Source organism: Brassica napus, chromosome C9, assembly GCF_020379485.1.
Source record: "Brassica napus cultivar Da-Ae chromosome C9, Da-Ae, whole genome shotgun sequence".
Taxonomy (NCBI): domain Eukaryota; kingdom Viridiplantae; phylum Streptophyta; class Magnoliopsida; order Brassicales; family Brassicaceae; genus Brassica; species Brassica napus.
Window position 1 is genome coordinate 14,478,720 of NC_063452.1, and position 13,045 is coordinate 14,491,764.

General features: G+C 40.0%; 1 non-coding gene across 1 annotated transcript; it reads left to right on the forward strand.

Moving 5' to 3' along the window:
• The first annotated feature begins 10,416 nt into the window (after window positions 1-10,416).
• LOC125593537 lies at window positions 10,417-10,523 on the forward strand. The gene has a single exon (XR_007329441.1). It is a non-coding gene; the product is annotated as a small nucleolar RNA R71 (small nucleolar RNA).
• Window positions 10,524-13,045: the final 2,522 nt, after the last annotated feature.

The following is a 13,045-nucleotide window of genomic DNA, read 5'->3' on the forward strand; positions in this document are numbered from 1 at the left end:
TAACTGATTATAATACTTATTCATAATTAAAGTTGATTTGATTAATTAGAACAAAATATCATGTAGGGGAATTCCAATAGATTTAACAAAGGTATGAAATTACCTCTGTACTTCGTCCAAACCTTCGATATATCTTTTCAAACTTTTTTCGCACTTGCTTCCACTTCATTCACTCTAACCAACTATATTCTGTAGGATAAGAAATTACCTCTATGATATTTCGTCCATACCCTCGATATGTCTCTTCTAGCTCTCTTAACACTCGCTTTCACTCAGTTCTTACTAATCAACTATCTATACTATTATTTACGAAGTGATTTTTTTCATTCGAGACATCATGTTAAAAGTTAGAGTGGTTAATATCATTTATATCCTTAATGAATAAAATATATAAATTAGACACAAAATATAAACGAATTTAAACACTACAAGAAAACACATTTTTTACGAGGGCAGTATTCGAGGTTAATTCGTCGTAAACGGGGTGTTACGACTAATTAACCTCGAAAGACGTTTCGTTGTTAAACGTCCGTCGTAACGGAGGTTTCGTCGTAACGGAGGTTTCGTCGTAAAGGACTCGTTACGTTTACGACGAAATAAATTCCTCGTAAAGCGAAAGGAAAGGTTTCGTCGTAAAAGACACGTAATGCGTCGTAAAAGACACGTAACACGTCGTAAAAGACACGTAACGCGTCGTGGTAAAGCCCACGTAATGCATTCGATGTAAAGCACACGTAAACGAATTCGTTGTAAAGTCCACGTAAATGTTTCGATGTAAAACCCTCGTAAAAGTTTCGATGTTAATCACTCGTAAACTTTCGATGTAAACTCCATGTAATGTTGACGAGGAATTTACATCGACTCTTATTATATTATATATAATAAATTTAAATTTATATTTAATATTCAAAATTTAGAATATTTTAAATTTTAAAACGAAATATGAAAATGAAAAACATATTTTAAAAAAGTATTTTTTTTTGCAACATTTTTAAAAAGTATTTAAAAGTCATACAATAATATTTAAATTCATAATACAAACCGAAATATAAAAAAACTAAATATTCTCGAAGTAATCGGTGGGGTTGCTTGGCTGTTGACGGTTTGAATCGGACTCTTCGGGATCCCGTACTGGCAACCCAAGAGCGGCTCGTCTCTCCCTCAACATTCTCTGCATAGTCGGGTTTCCCACCGCCATCACATCTAGCAGATCCTCAAAATAGTCTAAACGAACCTGCTGGCTATCTATTCGAGCTTTCATCTGAGAATTCTCTTCATCCCGTCTCGAAGTGTATGACGAAGTTGCCCTTGCAACTTCGTTAACATAGCCAATGCCGAATGTCCGTCCCTTCTTTTTAGGAACCACCTATAAAATTAAAACATATATTAATATAGCTAATTATGTTAAAATATTAAAATTAATGTAAACAAAAATTTTAAGTTGTACCTCTTCGAAGATTCTGTCGACCTCTTCGGTGGTCAATGTGACAGGTAATCCATCGGGAGACTGCTGGGTTAGTTGCGTCTCCCGTTCTTCAATATGAGCAGCCACTGCATGGAAGTGTTTCTCAGATGCAGGATCCACAAAAACTCTGTCGGATGTGGCGTGAGTCATCTTGAATAGCTCAGACAGAGATGGTAAGACTCTCGTCTTCTCTAACTACACAAAAAAAAATTAAAAATTAAAATCTAAATTAATTGAAAATTTTAAAATAGATATTAAAAACAAAACTTACAGCTTCTAGACGGATTCCTACATGAGGTTTTTGTCCGGTTCTGTAAACCATGGGCAAATGACCATCTTTATCATTCGTTCTTCGAGAAGCAGAGCACAAATTGGCCTTTTTGATCGAAGAGGCAGCTTCCAATAGGCGATGAGGTCATCCCACACATCCGTTGTGAGCTCAGTGGGCTTTCCCTCATACCCGTAGATCTCCCACCTGTTCTTCCAATCGGAGACAGTGTTGCAAAGGCGGGTCTTTGCCTTTGCAACGAATTCTCTCTTCACCCTCTCGGTGATTCCCAAAGAACAATGCCACTTTTGCTGAAACACAAAATTTTTGAAGAAATTACAATTAGTAATAAATATTTAAAAATAAAAAGTAATATTAAAAAGTGAAAATTTAATTAAATTTAAAAATCTTACCGCAAAACATTTAAACCAAGTGGTCTTAACGTGATATGATGTCATGCTCCAGTTCGGATATGCCCCGTCGTAGTAACCCTTCATCGTCTCCGAAACGCTTCGGCTAAGAGCATCTCCAACCCCACTCCATAATTTACTGCAAAATGGAGTGGGAAATGGAGTGATGAACAAACAAAAAAGTGATTACATCTCCAACCTAAACTAATTACCTAACTAACCACCTAAACTAACTAACTAAAAAAAAAAAAGAGAGAGAGGGGTACCTTAGAGGGAGAGAGCAAATGAGTTTGGGAGGAATGAACGAAGCAAGCCTCGTTCTGCGGCGTCTCAATATATAGGGAAAGACATTCGTCGTAAACTCCACGTAATGTTACGACGAAGTTATCAGGCCCGTCTTTTTTCATTTACGACGAAATTATGAGGAATCGATTTAACCATTTACGGCGAAGTTACCAGGCCCGTCTTTTTTCATTTACGACGAAGTTACCAGCCCCGTGTTATTTTAACAAGGAATTTACTACGCTTAACCCTAAACCCCGAGAATGAAATCCCTAAGCCCCAAAGTCACATATCATCTAACATCATCATCTTCTTCTTTACTTCTTCTTACTCTTTCTCCAACTTAAACCCTAAAACTCCAAATAAATTTTTAAAATCTAAAGAAATACATATTATATAAAACAACATTTGTTACACATACATTAAGATGATATAAAAACAATATTTCCTTAAACAAACATTACAATAGAGAAATACAGCATTTGTTACATAAATTACATCACTCTAAATCGTTTTCGTTCTCATCAATATTACATCACTCTAAATCGTTTTCGTTCTCATCAATATCAGTACAATCATCATCGTCGCTTCCCTCGAACTCGTCTTCACGTGTTTTATCTGTCGCATCTTCGGGAAGATCTTCATATTGAAAGTTTTTCGGGTCGAACAAAATGATTTCATCAGTTTGTTGTTCAGGTACCTCAACTTCAGTGACAGCGTCTTCTTCTTGCAAAGGCGGTTCTTCTCCAGCGACAATGCGTCCACGAGGTGTAATTTTGATAGCAGCTAACCAGTTTATCCCGGAAGTTCGAAGGCGAGGATAAGGATGGAAGTTAGCTTGGTCAGCTTGTGAAGCTAAAATGAAAGGCTCAAATTTGTTGTATCTTCTCCCAAAATTGACATCCACAACACCAAATTTGTTATACCGAATCCCTCGGTTCACAACAGGATCGAACCATTCACATTTGAAGAGGACGCATTTTAGCTTCAATAACCCCAAAAATTCCACTTCAATAATCTCCCTCAAGATCCCGTAAAAGTATGTTTCACCTTTCACACATATTCTGTAGTTACTCGTTGCCCGATGTCTCTCATACTCGTATGTGTGAAAGGTAAATCCTCGTGTGAAATACATAGGTGATGTGGTGACCTTTGCTACTGGACCTTGAACCAAATCGTGAAACCATACGGGATAATATGGATCGTCATAATCAACCTGCAAAAAACAGATATTCTTAATTAATATTGAAGTATCAAAAAACTTGCTTAATTAATATATGAATGAGATATATTACGTACCTGTGATTTTAACCACTTGACAAAGTGCTTATCTTTCTGTGTGTCCACATCAGTTGCAGATATTCCTGGAATTGCTTCTTCAACTTGAGATACAAACATGCTGCAAATTAAACAAATGATCAAGTCATATATAATTAACTTCAATTCTTATAATTAACATTCACATAGTTAGCATTCACAAAAATATTTACCTTTCAAAGTAACGGGTCACTGCATCCTCGCAGTTGAGCAGAATATAAGTGTGGTCACTATGTTTATCCTCTTCACATGACCACCATACTTCTTTCGTTTTACCACCAAACCGTCCAATTTGGCAAAAAATGTCAGGAACACCATCAATTGCATATGATGTCGGTACTCCACCATCATCATATCTTCTAGGAACTCTTTTTCTCGTACGAACAGTTGGAGCAAAGTAGTATGAAGTGAAGTTAGATGTTTCGGCAGTCAAACTCCCCGCAACTATTGAACCTTCCACCTTTACAAGATTTCTTGCTTTCCCCTTCAAATGTTTCATCTGTCGCTCAAATGGATACATCCATCCGTTGTGAACAGGTCCACAAAGCAATGCTTCATACGGTAGGTGGACAATTAGATGCTCCATGACGTCAAAAATGAAGGAGGAAATATCTTCTCCAGGTTGCACAATATGATCGGAATGTTCTCTTGAAGTTGTTCGATGACTTCTTCCTTGAACGTACGTGTGCTAAGATCTCTGAAGAATGCTCTGATTGCTGTATATTGCAAAAGTAATCAAATTAATAACATTTCATAACATATGTATATATATTATAAATTTATAATTACCTGAAGTGTTTCACGGACATTTGCTGGAAGGAGCTCGGCAAAAGCAAATGGAAGTAGTCGTTGCATAAACACATGACAATCATGACTCTTCTTTCCGGAGAACTTTTGACCTCGTTCAACACATCTTGACAGATTTGAAACATAACCATCAGGAAACTTAACTTCTGATGCAAATCAGTCAAACAAAGTTGTTTTGGCTTCTGATGACAACCGGAAGATGGGAACATGAACGTTTCCATTGCTTAAGCCAATATCAGGTAAGTCCATCCTTGACTTTTTGTTATCTTCTGTCTTCCCAGGGACGTTCAGTATTGTATTCATGATGTTTTCAAAAAAGTTCTTCTCAATATGCATGACATCCAGATTGTGACATAAGAGAAGATCCTTCCAATAGGGTAGCTCCCAAAATATACTCTTCTTATCCCAATTGTGAGAGACACCATACCCATCATGCATATTTCCAGGAACATGCCAGTTTCCTCCAACCTTAACTGTTTCCTGAGCTCCGTAATAATCAATGTCCGCTTCGATCTGCTGGCCGGTGAGATATGGAGGAGGACTGTCTCTGACAACTTTTTTGTGCTGAAACAATGTCTTATTTCTTCTGTACGGATGGGAAAGTGGAAGAAAGCGACGATGACAATCAAACCAAAAGCTCTTCCTACCATTCTTCAGTTGAAAAGCATCCGTCGATCCAAGACAATATGGACAAGATAATCTTCCATATGTTGTCCAGCCAGACAACATCCCATAAGCAAGGAAATCACTTATCGACAATAGCAGAACTGCTCGCATCGTAAAATTGTTTTTCAAGGAACAATCGTACGTCCTCACCCCTTCCGACCACAATTACTTTAGCTCTTCTATCAACGGTTGAAGAAAAACATCAAGAGACCGTTTTGGATGCTTCGGCCCAGGGATTAATATGGTCAAAAATAGATATTCTTGTTCTATGCACATATCCGGCGGTAAATTGTACGGCGTAAAAATAACTGGCCACAAAGAATATTGCCTCCCAGACATTTCAAATGGACTAAATCCATCGGTGCATAACCCAAGATAGACATTCCGAATATTTGTAGCAAAATCTGGGTGTACTGATGTTAGGTGTTTTCAAGGCTCCTAAGACAAATGTTGTAGTATAGTGATTGTCGAACCAGTTCTAAGGGATATGAAAGCACTGAGAATGCAAGTACTCACTTAATCTAAGTGCAACCAATGATTTAGATGAGTTTTAAGCTATGACTAAAACTAAAAAGCAATAACAGAATGATACTTTCTTGACTAAGGGAAAAGAGAACTCATGGGCATAGGGATTAGACCTTGGGTGATCAAGTTTCGAACTAAGGATGAAAAATGATCAATCAAACTATCGACCTTAAGCCTAGACACAATTCTAAGCAAGCTCTATGTCTAGATGAATGCTCATTTGCTAACATATCTCAAACATCAAATGTCTTTGGTTGAATAATATGAAAGCAATCATTACTAACAAGTCTATTTGCTATTTTAGCACCTTTAACAACAAATGTCTTTGGCAAAGTATACTAAAAGCCTAGGAGAGTTGTCTCAGGCATTTCATCAAACACCTTTTGGGTGGGAAATGCCTATTAATCAACTTTTGAGTGGCCAACTCAGAAGATGCATTATGAATACTCTAATAGCAAGGAACAAGAATGATCTACACTAAAACATCCTAGAACTAACCTAATCACCCTTAATCTCCCTAACCCATGAATTCAAAAGGTGATTACTCACTTATCTCCATGATTCCTCTTAAACTCATATTGGATTTCAGATTAATCAAGTAGAGAAATAGATAAGAAATCAACAAGAACACAAGAACATAACAATCAAAATCCAAGAGATAAACTTCTCAAAAGAGTTTTTTTGTGTATTCCTCAATAGATCCAAAAGATAATCTGCCTGCCGGCTACAAAAAACATGTTTAAAACATGGGTTTTAGAAATGTAAAACGTGCATCATGAAATGACCAAAAGGGCCTTAAGTAAAATAGAAATCGACCCAACAATAGACGCGGAGCGACCTCGGCATGTCGCTCCGGCCTTCGGGAGCGACCTCAGTGGGTCGCTCTGAGAGGTCGCTCCGGGCTTCGCTTCGTGTCGTCTCGCCATAGAGACGCGAGCGACCTCGGGGTGTCGCTTTGGGAGGTCGCTCCGAGAGGGGTGTGAGATGCGAGCGACTTCGGTGCGTCGCTCTCGGCAAGTCGCTCAGGGCTTCCAACGGGATGAATACGGCGAGCGACTTCACGGGGTCGCTCCAGCTAGGTCGCTCTGAGAGGTGCTTTGGACCGACCTCATGACGTCGCTGCGGAACCTCGCTCCCATCCTCTGCTCATCCAATGATCACCTATTTCACCTCCTTTGAGCTCCAAATGCATCGAAATGTCCCAAGAACTCCATGTGGCACTCCAACACCTGATAAAGACTCATGTATGCAAAATGTAACCTAAACATGGCTAAATCTTAGTCTATATGATCAAAATGCACATGGACGAATGGATAAGATAATGGAAATATACAAGATATCAACTCCCCCAAACTTGTTCTTTTACTTGTCCACAAGTGAACTTTCTAGAACTCATAGGGAGAGAGGTTTGAAGGTGAGAGCTCATAGCCAAAAGAAACACACAAAGCACTCAAATCAACATCTAAATTCAGCATTAGTACACCCTCTCTTATTATACTCTAGCTTCTCTAGGCCTATTCAACTCTTTTCATCCCTACACTCATCATCATGCATTCACACATGTAAATCAGCCAACTCTCAAGTTCATTAAGCATAGCATCAAGTGAATTCTTGCAAATGGTCAATTGGTCCAAATCATTTGGTTGAGTAAGAGAAAGCTTTTATTCAGGTGAGTCAAGAGATTCAAAATATATGATCTTTAAGGTGGTTTACTCTCGAAACAAGTGGCCTTGACATTGCACATAATATATCTAAGAAAGGGATCAACTCATGCATACAATGCTCAATCTCCATTGTTCTACCCTTTTCCCAAACATACAATTACACAATCATTCCCAAATGTCAAACCCAACTCACATCTCTCACCAAAAGATCCTAAGAACTTTAACTCCTTCTCTTTGAAATCTACAAGGGATTTTCCACAACCTCAAAACATTACTTAGCTCCTAACAACTTTGCTAGCCCCCTTTTTATTTCTTTTTCTTTTCTTTTTATATTTTATTTCTTTTTTTTTTTTTTTTTTAGATGGGGGCCAAAACTTTTCATAACTTGAGCTAGAGGTTTTTCTACTTATCCCAATAAGACAAATCACTTAAACACAAAGAGTCATTTCTTTTCCTTTTTCATTGCTCCCAAATCATAATCACAACTCTCACCCCCCATCTATAGCTAGACAATAGAGTGCCCAATCTAGCAAGAATGAAGATAAAGCATTGTCGTTCCCGATACTCTAAACATTATGCACATGTAAGACTTTCCGAAGAAGGTCTCACTCATCAAACAATGAAAGCTTAAAAGAAGGGAAAGGTTTTGGGAGTGGTCTACCACTAGAGTTTGTCAAAATAAGATTGGCATAAAGGATTTGACAACTCAAGTGTGTATAGCCATGACTCAGTACACAAGGGACCATGAGCAAGAAGCATTAAGTTCGTTCAGTTCAAATAAGGTTGTAGTTGGCTTCAAAGACTGAGTTTCAGCAATCAACAAGTTTCAGGAAGAGTCTTCAAGGCTCGAAGCATACAAGTGCTTTTGAGAGGTGCATAAGCTATTCAGGTGCAAAGTAATGTCCTTTACAAGGCATTTCAAATCATTGCTCCCAATGCAAGTAAATGCAACCTATATGCTCTAGACTCTCCTAGAAATGCCAATGATGCAAACTAAATGAAATTTTTTTTTAATGCAAATATATATGTATAATGCAATGCATGAGACTCAAAATCATCAAAGAAAACGTGATCAAATACTTGGTACCTCCCCCAAACTTAAATGACACAGTCTCTGTGTTGTCAAGGAGAGAGAGATACCCAAAAAGAGAAAACTAATATGCAAAAAAACGAAATGGTATATACAAAGGAAAGTAGTGTGTTACCTTCTATGGAGAATGAGTAGAGAGAGATGCTCGCTCCTCGTCGTCCTCAGGTGGTAACTCTTCAAGGTGCTAATCAGTAAGAGTGCTCATCTCTTCAATGTAGAAGACTTGCCCGAACACAGTTGGTTTCTTCATTTTCTCCTTGATGTCAAAGTGGAGAACATGCCCTTTACCCAAATGGAGATCAATCGTGCCCTCTTTCACCTTAACAATTGCTCCTGCTGTAGCTAAGAATGGCCTTCCAAGAATCAATGGGTCCTGAGCCTCCTCACCCATCTCAAGCACCACAAAATCTGTAGGTATCTCATACCTTCCAATCTTCACAGGTAGGTCCTCTAAGATGCCCACAGGGTACTTCACTGAACGATCAGCTAACACCAGAGAGAGTTTACACTTCTTGTACTGAGTGAATCCAAGCTTCTTTGCAACAGACAAAGGCATCACGCTGACACTAGCTCCCAAATCGCAGAGACATTTCTCAAATACCATAGGTCCAAGAGCACAAGGTAGTGTGAAGCATCCTAGATCCTCTAACTTCTCTGGAACATCAAGCCTCTGGATGATGGCACTGCACTCATGGGTAAGAATCATCATGCTTTCCATTTCCTTCTTCTTTGCAGCTACAACATCTTTCAGGAACTTGTTGTATTGAGGAATCAACATGAAAGCATCGATGATGGGCATTGCAACCTGAGCTTCACTCATTTGCTTCTCAAACAAAGCCTTGTACTTCTCTAGCAGCTCCCTCTTGAATCTACCAGGGAATGGTACTTTGGGTTCATAGGGAGGAGGAACAAAAGAATTCTCACTTGCTGGAGCAAGAACTTCACCATCTTTCACTGTTTTCTTCTCTTCCCCCACTTTTCCTTTACCTTTGGCTTCCACAATCTTCTCCAAGATTTCATCATTGATTTTCTCATCAACAATCACCACTTCATCATCGAAGTTGATGGCCACCTCCTCACCTACTTTCTCAGCATCCCTAGTGAGGGTTGTAGGAGGTAACTGCTTACCACTCCTAAGGGTGATAGCTTTGGCCTCCTTGGGGTTTTGGTCAGATTTTCCAGGTAGAGATCCTTGCTGGCGAGTCTGGTGAGTGTTCATGGAAGCAAACTGATTCTCTAAATTCTTGACTGTAGAAGCAAGATGTGAGAACTTGTTGTTGAGCTCATTGTAGCTCACATCAATCTTGGAATGAAGGTTCTTCAACTCATAACCAACATGCTTCTCACTTCTAGTCTGAGACTCCAAGATTTGTTTCAGCAGGGTGTCAGTGCTGCTCTCTTGAGGAGCAGAGGAACCAGATGAGGGGTTTTGCTGAGGTTGATAGCTGCCTTGCTGGTTGTGTCGAGGCGGATAACCACTATGTTGGTTGTTGGAATAGGATTTCTGTTGGTAGTTGTTGTACTAAAAGTTGGGCTCTTTTTTGTACCAGCTACCATTGTTGTTGATGAAACACAACTCTTCCTGACCTTCCAAACCCTCAACCTCATGGACAACATGGGGTGTCTCTTGGCTTGGGTTACCAACAAAGTGCAGCTGCTCTTGTGTGGCTTTATTAGCAAGGAGGATGTCTATCTTATCCTGTAGAGCTTTCAACTCTTTCCTCGTCTGCTTATCATCTGTTCGACTGCCTCTGTCGTGGTCTCCACTGTAGACTGCATCACTCTTTACCATGTTGTCAACCAGCTCCTCTGCATCTGCCTCAGTTCTCCCCAAGAAGAACCCATTGCTAGCTGTATCCAGTCTGGCCCTGTACTTAGGAAGAGCACCACGGTAGAATGTGCTCAGCAAGCTCTCCTTAGAAAAACCATGGTGTGGGCATTGAGCTTGGTAGCCCTTGAATCTCTCCCAGGCTTCACTGAAGCCTTCCAAGTTCTTTTGTTGAAAGCTGGAAATCTGATTTCTCAGCTTAGCAGTTCTTGAAGTAGAGAAGAACTTCTCCAAGAATGCTCTCTTGCAATCATCCCAAGTGGTGATAGAGTCGCTGGGTAGAGACTTCTCCCACTGACGTGCCTTATCCCCCAAAGAGAAAAGGAATAGCTTGAGCTTTAAGGCATCTTCGGACACACCATTGGTTTTTGACAACCCACAGTAGCTGTCGAACTTGTCCAAGTGATCAAATGGGTCCTCTAGAGCCAAGCCATGATACTTGTTGTTCTCGATCACGTTGAGGAGTCCTGACTTGACCTCAAAGTTGTTGGCTGCCACAGCCGGTGCTCGGATTCCCAGTCTATGACCATGAATGTTGGGCCGGTCATAAGTACCAATGGGTCGAGCTGCCCGCGGTTGGTGTTCTGCCCCCTGCGGTTGATCTTCCATATCAATATCCAGTCTCCGCAAGTGGGCTTGTTGTTCTTCTTCTCTTCTAGCTCTAGCACACTCCCTCTCAAAAGCTCTGATGTCTGCTACTATTGGAACTAGGTTTGATAGACCCCTGCTCCTCAAGTTCATACACCTGAAAGTGAAAGGTAGGTGAAGAAGAAGAATCAGTAACAAAACAAAATTAAAATGACTTAGTCTCAAGCAAGTGACTAAATCTCAATGTTTAAATCTACTCAGAATTTGGCAACGGCGCCAATTTGATGTTAGGAGTTTTCAAGGCTCCTAAGACAAATGTTGTAGTATAGTGATTGTCGAACCAGTTCTGAGGGATATGAAAGCACTGAGAATGCAAGTATTCACTTAATCTAAGTGCAACCAATGATTTAGATGAGTTTTAAGCTATGACTAAAACTAAAAAGCAATAACAGAATGATACTTTCTTGACTAAGGGAAAAGAGAACTCATGGGCATAGGGATTAGACCTTGGGTGATCAAGTTTCGAACTAAGGATGAAAAATGATCAATGAAACTATCGACCTTAAGCCTAGACACAATTCTAAGCAAGCTCTATGTCTAGGTGAATGCTCATTTGCTAACATATCTCAAACATCAAATGTCTTTGGTTGAATAATATGAAAGCAATCATTACTAACAAGTCTATTAGCTATTTTAGCACCTTTAACAACAAATGTCTTTGGCAAAGTATACTAAAAGCCTAGGAGAGTTATCTCAAGCATTTCATCAAACACCTTTTGGGTGGGAAATGCCTATTGATCAACTTTTGAGTGGCCAACTCAGAAGATGCATTATGAATACTCTAATAGCAAGGAACAAGAATGATCTACACTAAAACATCCTAGAACTAACCTAATTACCCTTAATCTCCCTAACCCATGAATTCAAAAGGTGATTACTCACTAATCTCCATGATTCCTCTTAAACCCATATTGGATTTCAGATTAATCAAGTAGAGAAATAGATAAGAAATCAACAAGAACACAAGAACATAACAATCAAAATCCAAGAGATAAACTTCTCAAGAGAGTTTTTTTGTGTATTTCTCAGTAGATCCAAAAGATAATCTGCCTGCCGGCTACAAAAAACATGTTTAAAACATAGGTTTTAGAAATGTAAAACGTGCATCATGAAATGACCAAAAAGGCCTTAAGTAAAATAGAAATCGACCCAACAATAGACGCAGAGCGACCTCGGCATGTCGCTCCGACAAGTCGCTCCGGCCTTCGGGAGCGACCTCAGTGGGTCGCTCTGAGAGGTCGCCCCGGGCTTCGCTTCGTGTCGTCTCGCCATAGAGACGCGAGCGACCTCAGGGTGTCGCTTTGGGAGGTCACTCCGAGAGGGGTGTGAGATGCGAGCGACCTCGGTGCGTCGCTCTGGGCAAGTCGCTCTGGGCTTCCAACGGGATGAATATGGCGAGCGACTTCACGGGGTCACTCCAGCTAGGTCGCTCTGATAGGTGCTTTGGAGCGACCTCATGATGTCGCTGCGGAACCTCGCTCCCATCCTCTGCTCGTCCAATGGTCACCTATTTCACCTCCTTTGAGCTCCAAATGCATCCAAATGTCCCGAAGAACTCCATGTGGCACTCCAACACCTGATAAAGACTCATGTATGCAAAATGTAACCTAAACATGGCTAAATCCTAGTCTATATGATCAAAATGCACATGGACGAATGGATAAGATAATGGAAATATGCAAGATATCATGTACCTTGTTGAAATGTTTCCACGCTCTTGCGTCTGAAGGATGTGCAACCTCGCCATCTCTCTGGACATGTTCAGCATGCCACCTCATCGACGCAGCAGTCCTCTCAGATTGATATAATCTTTTCAATATGTCTGTAATTGGTAGGTACAACATCCTTTGGTACGGTACCCTATTCCTCCCACGGCCTTGCGGTTTGAATCGTGGTTTTTTGCAGAATCGACACTCTTCTAACTTGTCATCTTCCTTCCAGTAGATCATGCAGTTGTCGATGCAAAAATCAACCATCTCCGAAGGCAACCCAAGACTATAAACCAATTTCTGAATCTCATAATAAGATTCAGTAAACACGTTATTTTCTGGCAAATACTCTTTAAACAACTCCGC